Source organism: Watersipora subatra, chromosome 3, assembly GCF_963576615.1.
Source record: "Watersipora subatra chromosome 3, tzWatSuba1.1, whole genome shotgun sequence".
In the NCBI taxonomy this organism is placed as follows: Eukaryota; Metazoa; Bryozoa; class Gymnolaemata; order Cheilostomatida; family Watersiporidae; genus Watersipora; species Watersipora subatra.
In genome coordinates this window covers 7,187,250-7,201,421 of record NC_088710.1, presented here as the reverse complement: position 1 = coordinate 7,201,421, position 14,172 = coordinate 7,187,250, and positions in this window count along the sequence as shown.

The following is a 14,172-nucleotide window of genomic DNA, read 5'->3' as shown; positions in this document are numbered from 1 at the left end:
CATGACGAGTTGTTCTATAAAAAATGTGTGTTGAGTAAGCGTTGGCTGACTTGAATTAAATTAATTGAGTTTTGTCTTTTAATGGTTGCTCTCACGCCAGTTGGCCAATATTCGTCTGTGAAATCATTGAGACACGCCGGCCCTCTGTGCAGCAATATTTTGGCAGATTTGTATGTCTGACTTTAATCGCTTTCTTGTGCTACGACATGACACCAACTAAGAGTAGCCTACCACACGCCTTTGACTGATGTTTGCTTTAGTTCTGAATGTATTCCAAGTTTTACCCTTTTTATTATTGTATGGAAGTAACAGGAAGCAACCAAGTTGTACTACAATTCAACTCTTGTAACAGAAACTAGGATAAACTATTTTTTACCAGTAATAGATAGAACTTGACTTAGTCTGGTGAAAAAGAGTATATTACAGATTTGTGCAAAGTAGCTAATATAGTACTTATAGTCTTTGAATGCTTGTTACCAAGCTATACATATAACATTTAGCTTGTACATCTACTTTTCTGAAAGTCTTGATTAAGGAATTTCTGTGGTTACCAAAACTAAAGATGAAAATAACTCTCTGAAAGATGCTGTTATTCCTGAAAACTATTGTGCCCTCGACCAAAATTGTTTTTGTTCTATAAACTATGATTGAGGTTACAAAATGTTTACAACTATTTGCTAAAAACAGAGATATTTTGAAACAGTTATACAGCTGCTTTGAGTTGATATTTCACAATTACTAGCAGGTCTGTTTTAGCAAGTAGTTGTAGACTAGAATCATAATGAGCAAACGTAAACTTCTTACAGATATGTTTTCATTTATGTATATTTTCTTGTCCATTTCAGCCGGGTTTTCAGTGTCTCTTAGCACTTCTATTATAATTACTTTACCAGGGTTTTCAATTATTTCCTGTTCTTCAACTGAAGTTGTTTGACTGTATAATATACAGTTGTACAAGTATAGCAAAACATCCTTATGTAGTTTTTAACATTAAACAGTGTAAAGTAAAAAGTTTTTTTTTTGGTATTTGAAAATGCCAAAAAGCTATGAATCAAGATGAGTACTAAGTCTCACTGACAGCGTGTGAAGGTTACAATATTTAAAGTCATCTGAAAGACTAGACAGATTAGCTCAACTAGCACAAGATGTGAGTACTTTATAGATATGAATCATATGAAAGCTCACACACACACGCACGCACGCACGCACACACACACACACTCACACGCACGCAAACACGCACGCAAACACGCACGCACACAAAAACATCTGATTTGTTTGCAGTTATCTTAGCCAGTCTATTAACACAGTGTATAAACAATAGCTCTACAGATAGTTTTAAATATTCTATTTTATAGATAATGTCAAACTATTTCTTAAAAAACAAGCCTTTATAATAAAGCTTACTACTCTAACCTTAAACAAAAAACTATAAACAAACTCAAAGTTAGTTCAACATTTTGTATGAAAAATGGTTTGGCTAAAAAAATTCATATCGAAGCAATTAGTTAAAACAAAATATAAAAGAAATTTTATCCTTACCCGCACTCAGCACAGAATGTTTGTCGTATCTTACTTTTCTTATTTTCCGCTATCAAGCCACCTATTGATGCCGAGTGGATAGTACATCCCTGTTAGAAAAGAAAGTAATGCTGTAAAAAACTATTCAATGCTATTTTTTATTTTATTTTTCTGCACATGCAAAAAATAAATGATTAAAAAAAACCTTTTGTGTTTTTTGCATTTGCTCACATTTGAATTTATTAAAAGGTTTGAAGGTTTTAAAAGCTTCCATTAGGATGACTATTACAGCAAACTATCAGAGTGGCTTTGTTATCCCACGACCAAAAACGAACAAAACGATACAACAAACTATCAGAGTAGCTTTGTTATCTTTAAAAATGTTTTAACAATTATAATCGCAACTCATTCTGTAGGATGGCAATTTTTAGCACTTTTTCATTAGTTCACCATTTGATAGCGCTCGGTTCAATTGTCTTTTTGTACACTCTTAACTTTATGCATAGACTCATAACTCTTAACTTAATTTTTGCTCACGTAGGTGGACTAAGTTTTATATTATCATGAAAAGCTGCTGAAACTCATTTTGCTTATAATAAAAAAACTCTGAATGCAAAATAAAGTAAAAAATCTATATGTAAAAAAGACTTATTGATGATCATGATTTTATTTCAACATTGTATGACACTGGAAGTCATTCATTTAGAAACATTCATAAAAAATGTTGAACGCAGCAATTTTTTAACACAAGATTTGCTAATTGACAGAACCATCATCATTTCACAGGATAAAAAAAGATGGAAGCGTTGAGTAGCTCACCTGCTCATCACAGGTTGTGGTCACTAGCGGTATTAGCAAATAAACCCCAGAATTGAAACCGGAGGTGGAAATATCTTGACATGTCACACACCTCTTTACAGACATAGAACTCATGGTAAATATGTTTTCTCTAAAATAGTAAGGAGAAAGTGTCTGTATTATAAACTACAATGTATAGCAAAGTATTAGTAGTACTACGGACGTTGTCTTTAATAGAGGGGAGGTACACTAAATCAGCTGAACTTTACAAATGGGATCTCTGTAGTTGTTAACTTAAACTTGTTAAATAAGCTTTAAACTTTGACCTTTAGAGGAGTATAAAACTAAACTTGACTTTCAAATGTACTCATAGATAGTCAAATAATGGGGTCTCCTCATAGTTGTTTGCGTTTAGTTTTAATTAACAAAATTTAGGTCATGGTCTTTATCATATTTTAAATCATATTTTTGGAAATTAATATAGGTTGGAGAATTTATAGATGCGCTAAAACGACAAACAATGAAATTTCATTAAGATGCACGTAAGTGTCATCATCTTCAGCATTACTTAAAATTTAATCAAGTTATGAACATCATGTTTAAAGAGATACAAATATCTCACACTGTACGATTAAATATTTTATTTCCACCAAAGTTATTTATGAGTATGATGTCTGCTTGTTAGTTTACTCTTAGACCGTTTGTGAGTCCAAGTGTAAAGGAATTTGCCAGCCTTTACTTAGTCACAATCTATAATATTGCATAAAGAAGAGAGATTAAGTATGGCTTTTCTTCACTTTTATTTAGGAAGGAAAATCCATTAGTCGAGGAGCTTTTGACTACTGCTCTGCTCTCTTACCGATCGAGCTTTTTATAAACGCAATTATTTACCCGTTCCAGAAAATGGACCCGAGTAAGCAAAAACTGCATAACAATAAGAACAAATAGAATTGCTAATGTGTTGGCATAGTTATAATACATTAGAAAAGTAATACAACATAAATGAAGGCAAAACATAATAGCAATACAATATAAATGAAAGCAAAACACAATAATGTGTTTTGCCTTCATTTATATTGTATGAAATGAAATTAGTGACAATACAATAAAAAGAGCAAACACAACATGCAATATATATACATATAGGAGTAGTTCCAAGAAATAAAATGTCATGGCCTGGCATGTACTACAGACACCCCCTCCATTAGAAACTGTGTCTAACTAATACAAAAGGGTGGAGCGACCATCATGGTCCCAGCTGGTTTAGATGCGGACCAGCTGGGTGACATCATCAGCTGGCTGCTGATGCCAGTTGCCATCGTGTAGGCAGCTGGGCAACCAGCTGGGCTACATGATGCATCAAATAGCATCATGTAGCATATTTGATGCTGCATGATGCTATTAATAGATCATCAAATAACATTGACTTTGGAGCTGTTAGCGCACAAAGTATTACGCTCATGTTATTATTTTGTCTCAAGCTGCTCAGCATGGTGTTCAAGGCGAGTAATTTCTTGACTAATTAATTATTTGTTGTCAGTAGCTGGTGTATGCTGGGTCTGGTACTGCAGGCTGAATTTTTGCACTGTCGCCTTTTTTTGTTCCAGGGTGACCTCGACTGACCTCGGGCTAACCCGTGCGGCCGTGGTGGCAGAGTGCCAGCTCATCTGGTTGATCGTTTCGCGCATGGTCTTTGTGACCTTTGCCCAGCTCTTACATGTATGTAGCTTTTGGTGGTGACTAGTAGTGCCTCAGATCACCACCCGCTCAATGTTCCAAAATGGAATCCCAAAATGGCCTCCATCAGTCTCGGGTTGATCTTGATCTAACTTCAGCCAAGTTAGGCCGCTATCGAGGTGCTTTATTTAGGCTCACTGTCGGCAGTCTTTGAAGGCCTGTTGGCTTAGGCTATCTGCATTGCAGTGCTTTACTCTCGCACGGTGTTCCAGCACGTATTTAAACTCGGCTACCACCTCTAGCTAATGTGCTACCCGTTGGGAGGGCTCCTTCCTGCAGCAAAACCGTTGCAGTAAAGCATGGTCCGTACAAAGCCAAAAATCCTGCGTACAAGTACGGGCGGAATTGCTTTAGTGCTTCACTCCGAAGGGATGAATGTGTTTCTGTACTAAGCAATCACTCATTCCTGGTTGCCTTGCTGCAGTGACAGCACAGCTCCCTATGCCGCAACCGCTGGCGTCGGTGTTCAGGATATTGGTATTCTCTGAATCCGGATACCCCAGCACGACATGTCATACATACATACATACATACATACATACATACATACATACATACATACATACATACATACATACATACATACATACATACATGTCATACAACTCTTTACAGACATAGAATTAATGATAAATATGTTTTCTCTAAAATAGTATGGAAAGATTGTCTTTATTATAAACTACAATGTGTAGCAAAGTGTTAGTAGTACTACAGAAGCTGTCTTTTATAGAGAAAGAGAGGTTCACTAAATCAGCTGAATGTTACACACGTGATCTCTGTAACTTCTAACTCAAACTTGTTAAATGCGCTTTAAACTAGGAAGTATAAAGTCAAACTTGACTTACACATTTACTCACAGCTTGACTCACACTTACTCACAGCTTACCTGATGATCTCTGGTCAACAGGTCCCGTAAATTTATCTTGGCCTTCACTTCTTTTTTAGGTGCTAAGTGGTGAGGGGGTTGACGAATAGGTTAGGTTTCGTCTTTCATGGGTATGGAGTGCTCTAAGAGCAACGTTTGGTCCATTTTGTCCAGTGCTAAACACTGGCCTATATTTTGTCAGTAGGGTAGCCAGCTTTCTAGCCTGCTCTGCATTCTGGCATGAGGGTCTTGCGGCATGGTATAGTTCCTAGAGGTGCTGAATGACCCGTAGCTCTTCTATTATTCCGAGTGGACAGAAATTCTGTGTAGTCAACCTACACCTTACCGCAACCTCTGTCTTAGCCAGCACCACCGGGTCCCTAATTACCTGGACTTTGTTCTTTAGGAGCTTCTCCGTTCGGTCTGTACCAGCCAATGGCATCCCATCCACCTTCACCACGAGTTGTTCAAACTCCATTGAGCATTGCTGAGCCATAAAGAAAGGCATGCCAAGAATAGCGTCTTTGCTAATCTGGCTGACTATGAAGACTTCTTCGGTCTTTACTTCGCAGAGCCTTACAGAGAGTCGAATTACACCGTAAAAGGGCAACCTGGTCTCATCAGCAAACAGGCTATGGATGTCACTCTTCTCAGTTGGTTTCTTACACCCCACGAAAGTCAGTCAAACACCTGCTTTCCCAGCAGGTTAATGGTGCATCCGGTATCCAACAAGAAGTGCACTGCTCGACCTTCAATTTTTCCCGGAAAGAAGTGACTGGTAGAGTGTGGGCGCCTCGGCAGAAGTCCCTTAGCAGGTTCCCTGTGTTTGATCAGGGCAGCTTGAGGCTGCTCTGTTTGTGCAGGTAGAGAACGTGTCTGGTCCGATCACAATGAACGGCAGGGGGCTGTCATCTGCAGGACAGAGAGCCAAGGAACCTGAGAGAAACGCATAGTGCTTACCTCGGAGGGACTCATGCTTTTCTCTATGATGCGTAGTGGTTAGAATGCGTTCTGGAAAGCCACAAGAGAGTTGCTTGAGATAGAGTTTTGGGTCGGCCCAACTTTTTTGGATAAGACCATCCGAGTGAGGTCTTGGCTAGAACGGTATTTTGTTTTTTTCCTGGTTTCCGCAGTGGCCTTATTGCAAACTAGTATTAGGTGCTACTGGTGCGGCCATTTTTTGTTTCCCGACCCTTTTTTCTCTTGACTAAGGCACTCCTTTCAGAGATTTCTCATGCCTCCACGCCCCAACAGGTGGCAGGATTAATTTCTAGAAGCTTGCTTGCTTGTTTGTTTGTTAGCTGCTTGACCTGTTCTGCCAGCTGCTTTGTTGTGGATAGCAGTACGTTTGGGGTGTTTTGTACGACACTGCGTACTGCATCGCGTCCCGTATTGGCCTGTGATTCCTCTATTTTTTCTGCCACTGTTTGGATGGCTCTGCTCATGGTCGGTGTTTCTCCAGATTTGACCTGGAAAACCTTTCCTCCATTATTCACATTAGGTTGGCGCAAAAAGTTAAAGCTGAACATACTCATTTTATTTTCTAAGTTTTTGTAGTGCTTGCTGTATTTTGAAATTCATGGGCAATAGGATAATTTTTGTGATAAATCCAGCAAGCATCAGTTGTTTTCATTGCAAATGTAGAATGAATATCACTCAGTTTTGATTGTTGAACGATAACAAAGTTAGTTTTATGTAAATGCCAGTGACCTAATCTGGCATCTGGCAGACATGTTGCTTGTAAGGCTGTAATTGTCTAATTGGGGTTTACAAGCATCGACAACTATAAGTCTCTCTGATCACTTAGATTTCTCAGTGCTTGTCATTGTCTTGACACTAAAGCTCGCTGTTCTCATATTCATTTTATGACCCTGGAAAAGGTGATTCTGCTGGTTGCGGCTTTTCCGTCGGGAGTACTTGTAGGCAAAGTTTAGTTTAGAATTAGAAGTTTTTTAGTATAGAATATATGTTAGAATCTGTTAGTTTAGAATATATGCAAATAATACTCATAGTTAAAAATAAATTTACCTCCATTCTCCTATGTTTCTTTGCAGCATAACGCTGTTGACACCTGTCAGCTCTAACCAAAAAAGTGTTGACCCCAATATTTCATCAACTGACGCTCAGAAAACTTTGAGTCACTTTCGCATTGTTACAATTCTGTTGTTCGTCAATAAATCATGTCGGTGCAGTAATTTAGTAAATTAATGATGTCAATTAAATATTGATGTCGATGCACGTAGCTAGTAGAATCTACTACTCGTCGATGCGCGTGACTAACTAGTAATAGAGTAAAATCTCTAATAACCAGAATCTTCAAAATCACAGACAACCCGTTTTACGAGCAATAATATTTAATATGACCTATATAAAAAGTTTGTACTAAAGATTCGCTAATGAAGAGATCTTATATTTATTGCTTGTGAACTGTTTTCAGATGTATCACTCGTTACGTCACCAATGAAGCACCTGCTAGAATCTGAGCTTTTTAAAAGTTGGCCTCATTCAAATTCATATATCTCTGGACAAAGTTAGTCAACAGAGACAAAAATGACATCAAATTGTAGCTTATGCTTTAGCCTTTTATTGGTCTTAATTTCATTAATTCGACCTTTTTGACACAGCCACACCTTTAGAGGAACATTTTTCAAGGTAGCAGATAATGGTAGATGGTCACGGGATGTTGTTGGCATGTGCCTTATAAACCGGTATTGCGCTTGTAATGTAAAAATATGTCAACTAACCCTTCACACATTCATAAAATATGGGTTTACAAGTTTGTTTATTGATGGTTCTCCCCCGAAACAAGTGACACTGACTTACATAATGTCAGTAGCAGACAGACTCACTTGAACTGACCACCAAATATACATAATTATAAAATCTGGCTGAAACCTGAAACCATATTTTAATAATATTGGCTGAGGTCAAGTGCTCAATGTCTAAAAATTAAATAAATATCAAAAATCTTTGGCTCCTAGATGAGATTTACTTTAAAGTTTGACTCGCAACAAAATTCTCATTACAGTTATTTGGTATCAAAAAATTCACCATGTCTTACTCTGTTGTGTTGTAGGTGCAAAATATGTGGAAATGTGATTACAAGTTCTTAAAAGCTAAAAAACGAACAGCTAATCGCAGCCACGCGAGACCGCCTTAGTTTGGATTATCTTTCCAGAACGGAAAGATGCGAGTCAAACATTGAAAGAAACTTTTCATAGTGCGCATGTCCTTGAATAGTTTTGCTTTATTACAAGCATGATATTAGCTTGAAAGCAGATTTAGCCAATCATATAAATGAAGACAAATACAATGGCATTTGCAATATATGTATATAAATTTTATAGTCGTTGGTTTTGTTGGTTTGCATATTCGTCATCGATACTTTGGCAATTAAATTTAGCAATTCAAACTCGTTTCACGCTACGTTTAAACTCCTGACATGGAAATTGCAGGTTCAAAAACAAGCTCGCTTCACCTTTCACTCAGTTAAGCCGATCTTATCATTTCCAATTTTTTTATTTATCGTTATTGCTATTGCACACGTTATTATGTACTGATTATCAATTTTACTTTGTGCAATTCTTTTTCTTGCTGAATGCTTTTTAAAAGCTAGTTTGAATTCTATTATCTAGTTTTAATTTTTAATTTTCAGTTATGTTGTTTCAATTCAAAATGTGCCATTATACCCCTGTATTTAGTTTTTGCCTTTTTTTAGGTCTCTCTACGTTCGGTTAGACAAAATATCTGCTATGTCATTTTCCCATTTGTACAAGTTTCGAGAGGTACCAGTATAATTGTCATATTTAAAGTTCTGCTAGATAGAGTTTGCTGCCACAGTATTATTTTTTTACACACTTCTATCCAAATTTTTGTAAATAGCAGATATAACCGCTTAACCTTAACAAGCCATGACTAAATCAATACTTTCAAAAATGGCTAGAGTTATCTCCTCTTTCTTTATAATAATCATCCGTCTGTTATCCTGTTATGAGACTATTCATAAGACTCACATATTATTATCACACTCAGCAATAACTGATAGTAAAAAGGAACAAACATCGTCGACGTCATTGAAATTGAGCGCTCTCAAAGTTGAGTTCCTCCATTGATCTGCAAGCAAATTAACAAAATTATTTTCGGCTTTGGTAATGTTCTTTGTATTAATTCAAAAGGTTCTACATCAAATGCTTGAATAGAACTGCCATATGTATAACTTTTAAAACAAGACACTGTTATGTTTTCCTGCACATGCTAGATTATCTATTATAGACTAATATCTAACAGGCTTTACAAAGATGACCTCGCGCAAGCAACGAATTGAAACATATTTTAGTTTCAAGCAATAAAATGGCTTTACGATTGTAAGGATTTTTTTTAAAGAATTTTTCTAGACAAAAAACAGGTTTTTCATTCAAAATTTCCCTTTCAGTTTTCTAATTTTCTATTCCTAAAATAAAATTAACAGTTTTAAGTAAACCTAGTTTCCATTTTTTACCCAGAAATCTCAAGTCAAAAACCTGCAGTTAGAAGGTACCACACCTCATCACTCTGTTAGCCAATAATCTAAAATCTAAACAAGAATATACCAGTAGGCCGTGTACTTAAAGCAAAGCAACTATAATAGTATATACTGTAAAAAAAGACTACAAAGCTGATTCAGATCAGAGGAAACTTGGATTACTTTTGTGTGAAATACATGCAATAAAGGTTCACACAGCTTAGAAATACATGCAATAGTTATCCATTTAAACATGTTTGCAACTTAGCTTTGTTGTAACAGTGAAGTTATCAAAAGTGAGTTCATTTTAGAGTTTATTAGCTATTTCAAAGTGACAAATTGTTACTGGAAGGTAGATAAAGCTTTTACTTAATAGCTATCTTAGTTTCAGTTTGATTGTTTAATGGAGTACCATTGTGTTAGTTGAGTAGCGATCTAAACTTACAACCTAAATATATAACACTTTAGAAAATAACAATTCATCACCACAGAAGTCAAATAATGAAGTACCAGTCACTAATTAAATATAAAAGGTAAAGTAGATGTATTGAATTATTCTGTACAATTGTTTCTATCACTACAACTACATCTTAGCTCCTGTCCAAATCAATTGTTCGAAGTCTAGATAAATGACACAATAATCAAAAGACCTTTTTTCTCTATTTGCAATTATGTGTTTAAATTTTTCAGGTTAAATAAAAATACAAGTGTTTCCATTTTTATGAAAAATCTAATTAGATTAAAACGCAACAAAGCAAAAGTTTGTCGTTTCGATACTGAAAACCTTTTATCAAAACATTTTCAGAAAAATTTCATTCACTATTATTTGAAAAAATATTATTCTGTCAGCACTTAAAAAAATTGTTTAAATTTTTGAGCTATCTTGGTGGTGTTTATTACTTATCTTTAGATTTTAGCTGGTAAGTTTAATATACATGTATTACACATCAACTTAGATGTTAGAAAATTTGCATATGTTGGTCTGGATAACAATGGAAACCACCCCAAGGAGCAAGAAACTAACTGATGGATACAATTTATTTACACTGAAAACAGATTCCAGGATGTAGAAAAGTTTAACTGTGTAAAGACTCTAACTGGCCAATAAACTGTAAAGAAAAGGTATCACTGACATTCAAAAGCTATAATAAACAGCTAGATTGTCCTAAGAAAATATGAGTGAGACGTTCAGTTTTTTCTATACTCGTCTGCTTGCAGCCGACTCACCCTTGTTTTCCCAAAAATCTCTAGAGTTCACAGTTTCCATTGCTAGCGACTTTAATGCCAACAATCGAAAATGGCAAGTTAAACAAGTACCTGCTCTTCGACTGCCTAAAACATAAGATTATAATTTTAGAGTATGCTTTCATCACCCTTTAATCTGTCAACAATAACTTCTGTAAAGACATATGTCAATTGAAAAAAATGAGTTCAGACATTTGGCAATGCATTATGTTCATTTCTAGGTTTCTTTTACATAAATGGTAATAAAATGATTATTCATGATCAGCAGTATGTTGATACCACAATGACGGGTTATTCTTTTAGTCAAATATATCTAGCCTGCTCTTTTTGCTAAACTTTTCCCTTTATTACTGTTCATATCCACTTTTTGACTTTCCTCTTTTACTGCAACCGTTTTTTTTTTCAAAGAAAGTACTACTGTTCCTGAAACAGGTGACCATGATTTATTCTTCCAACATGTCTGAATTCTTCCAACATGTCTGAATTCTTCCAACATCATTTTAATGAGAATCAGTTTTAACAATTATGCTGGAGCGTGTCATAAACAATTTTTAGATTATGGCACATTACTCTTCCAGATGTTGGAGAAGGATTTCTCTCAGTGCAGCTAATTAATTTGGGAGACAATTTACTTTCTGCTTTAAATAGCTACCAGATGCTAGTTTGATGCACTACAAGATGCTAACAATAGATCATCAACTAACATTGACTTTGGAGCTGGTAGCACACAAAATATAATGACCAGTTTACTTGCAAGGCTGCCAGATCTCTAATAGGCGTTAAAGCTAGACCATCGGAGAGTTTAAAAAAGTCAAACATGTTTCCAATCTGTATTAAATTTTAAATTGTTTGCAGTACCTTTGAATGATTTGCGGAAACTATTGATTGCAGAGTCAAAAGAGGTGTTTTGGCAATCTCTACAAGCTAGCTGCTTTTTGTTAGCCACTACCAAATCGGTTACTATAATATATTTTTTGAAGGGCTCATCAGAATCTTGAGAAGATAATCATTACCCTCCAACAACAAAAATTAGCGCTGCCTTTATTTTGCACTCTCCTCTGAGCAGCACAGCATTAACTCTTTCAGAAGTAAATCTCTAAATAAATATACAATGGGAAGCTGAGAACCATTTCTACCAGCTGATATTTATTGCATGAAATTAACCTACAATGTTCTTATAGCCTGTGTTGCTATTCGTCGAAGCTTTCAATCTTTATTTCATTCTCAAATTAAAAGCATATATTTTTATAACTATTTTTAACAACCTTGCATACAAGTTGGTTAAATTCATTGATATGTTTATTATAGTTTGCAGCCAAACTTTTCAAAACATTTTGTACGTAAAACTGGCTTTTATGTGTAACGGATGTAGTTTTAGTTGACAAGAAAAGCCGTAGTTGTATGCAAAAACTCAAAACTCTCAAGGATTTTGTCCTATATAATTGAATGAAGTTAATTATATTATTATATACTTACAGTAAGCTGCTTCCATGAATTCAGGTAAATGGGTCAGAGCTTGGAATACTGCGATCATATAGCAATGGAGGCCATTGTTCACCACCGGCCCTTTAATGAGTTTAATATTTGTAACAACTACTCAACAAAATTCATATACTCATCTATAATCTGTATAAAGGAAAAATGTTTCTGAATAGCAGCACAGAGTGTAAGAGCATGGTTAAGTTAAACGTGAAACAAGAAACAAAATACCCAGCTTAAAAAAGAGCAAATAAATTGTAGAATAATATTTACCAGAAGGAATTACATTTCTAAAAATAGATCATGTGTTTATATGTGCATGTTGGTTCATGATATTAGATAACAGGACATTAGCAATCAACAGATAGAAATCACATTCTTTTTTTAAGTTAAAAACACCCTGAGCAACAACAATTCTAAAATTTCTAGCTAAAAATCAAAAATCAAGCGCAGCCATTCATATAAAGGAAACCATTATTGGCTAGATAATAATGCATTTGCTGTAGCAGATTTAAAAGAAGTGTTTTTGGTTAATAAAAATCACTTACGAAAAACTATTTTTAAGAGTCTAAAAGCCTTTTATAAAAAATAGTTTTCAATTGTTTATTATTGACCCATAATTTAAGCGATTAATTGCAGTAATAGTGATATCCTATATACTAACCCTGGTTTAGACACAGTCTTCCTTACTCTAATTACACGAGGAGTAATGTTTCTATCAGTCACGTTCAAGTTTGTCTGTTCTGGCAGGTCAGTGGGTTCAGTTTCTGTTTTTTGGTTCTCTTCTGGAAATGGATCAGCAGATTTAATTTTTCGTGTTTGGTTTTCTTCAGCAGCTTCACTAAAGAAACGTGTTGTAAGTGTTAGAAATAAATTTTATAGACTTGTGTTCATGTTGTTGTACATAACTTTTACTTACACGATAATAGATACACAGAATTGCAGTAGTTGTTGTACCTCTAATTACCGTATCAAACTTTTCAAGTGTGTTTCAATTAAACAATATGTAAAGCGCATAAGTTTGGTTGTTCTGACACCACATTTAGTCCCTTAGACCAAAAAGTACTAAAAAACAAAAGTTGATATCAAAAGATCACAAAATGGTTAGTGATTTAGCATCTTGTAACAGTGAAGCAGTGAGTTTACGTATAGCATTCAATGTTGCTATTCAACTATGTATTATTTATTACTCAGTATTTAATAAACTCTCTGAAATAGTTCCTCAAAAGTGTGACTCACAAAAGCTGGGTAACGAATGTACTTTTTGCGCAAACATTGAGAAGCTTTAGCCACATGCTCACTGAGCACGAGTTTTAGCCTAAAAATAATAGTGCAGATTCCATCATAATTTCTAAACTGAATTTCCTATTTGTAGAAGTATCAAGACTGTGTTAAACAAAGACATACTGTTAGCCTTATACAATTATTATTTCCAATGTGTTGCTTTTAGAGTTTTGATGAAACAGCCATAAGGTTTTGGTGCAAAAAACAGGCTTTGATATGAACAGATGCATTAAAAGAATATATTGTTATTGATGTACATGTAGCTGTATCATCATCAGTAAAATCTTCTAGATATTTTCAACTGATCACTTTGACTAATATGAGTTCGTGAAGATCAAGAATGCATCCTTACAGTTATCTCAACACGTCCTACAATAGATCGATGTTCATAACTCATCTTCTATTGTACATAAAATACTATAGTTTTAGCTGCAAACTGTAGCAAACGTAGCAAACAGTTTAATGAGTGCAATAAGCTGTTATTCAACATTGTTAAATATAAATATAAATTAAAAATGTGTCTTTAAATATAAGATAAAATAAAAATTGAAAGCTTTAACAAATTGCAAAATAATGCTCAGGCTATAATATCTTTGCAGATTATTTGCAAGCCATAAATAACAACTGGTAGAAATATCTCTCGGCTTTTTAACGCATACTTTGTTTAAAAATCTTTGACAAGGTTTCACATTGCTTCACTGGAAGAAGGAGGCAAAATTTAGGCAAAAATTGCTTTGCTCGA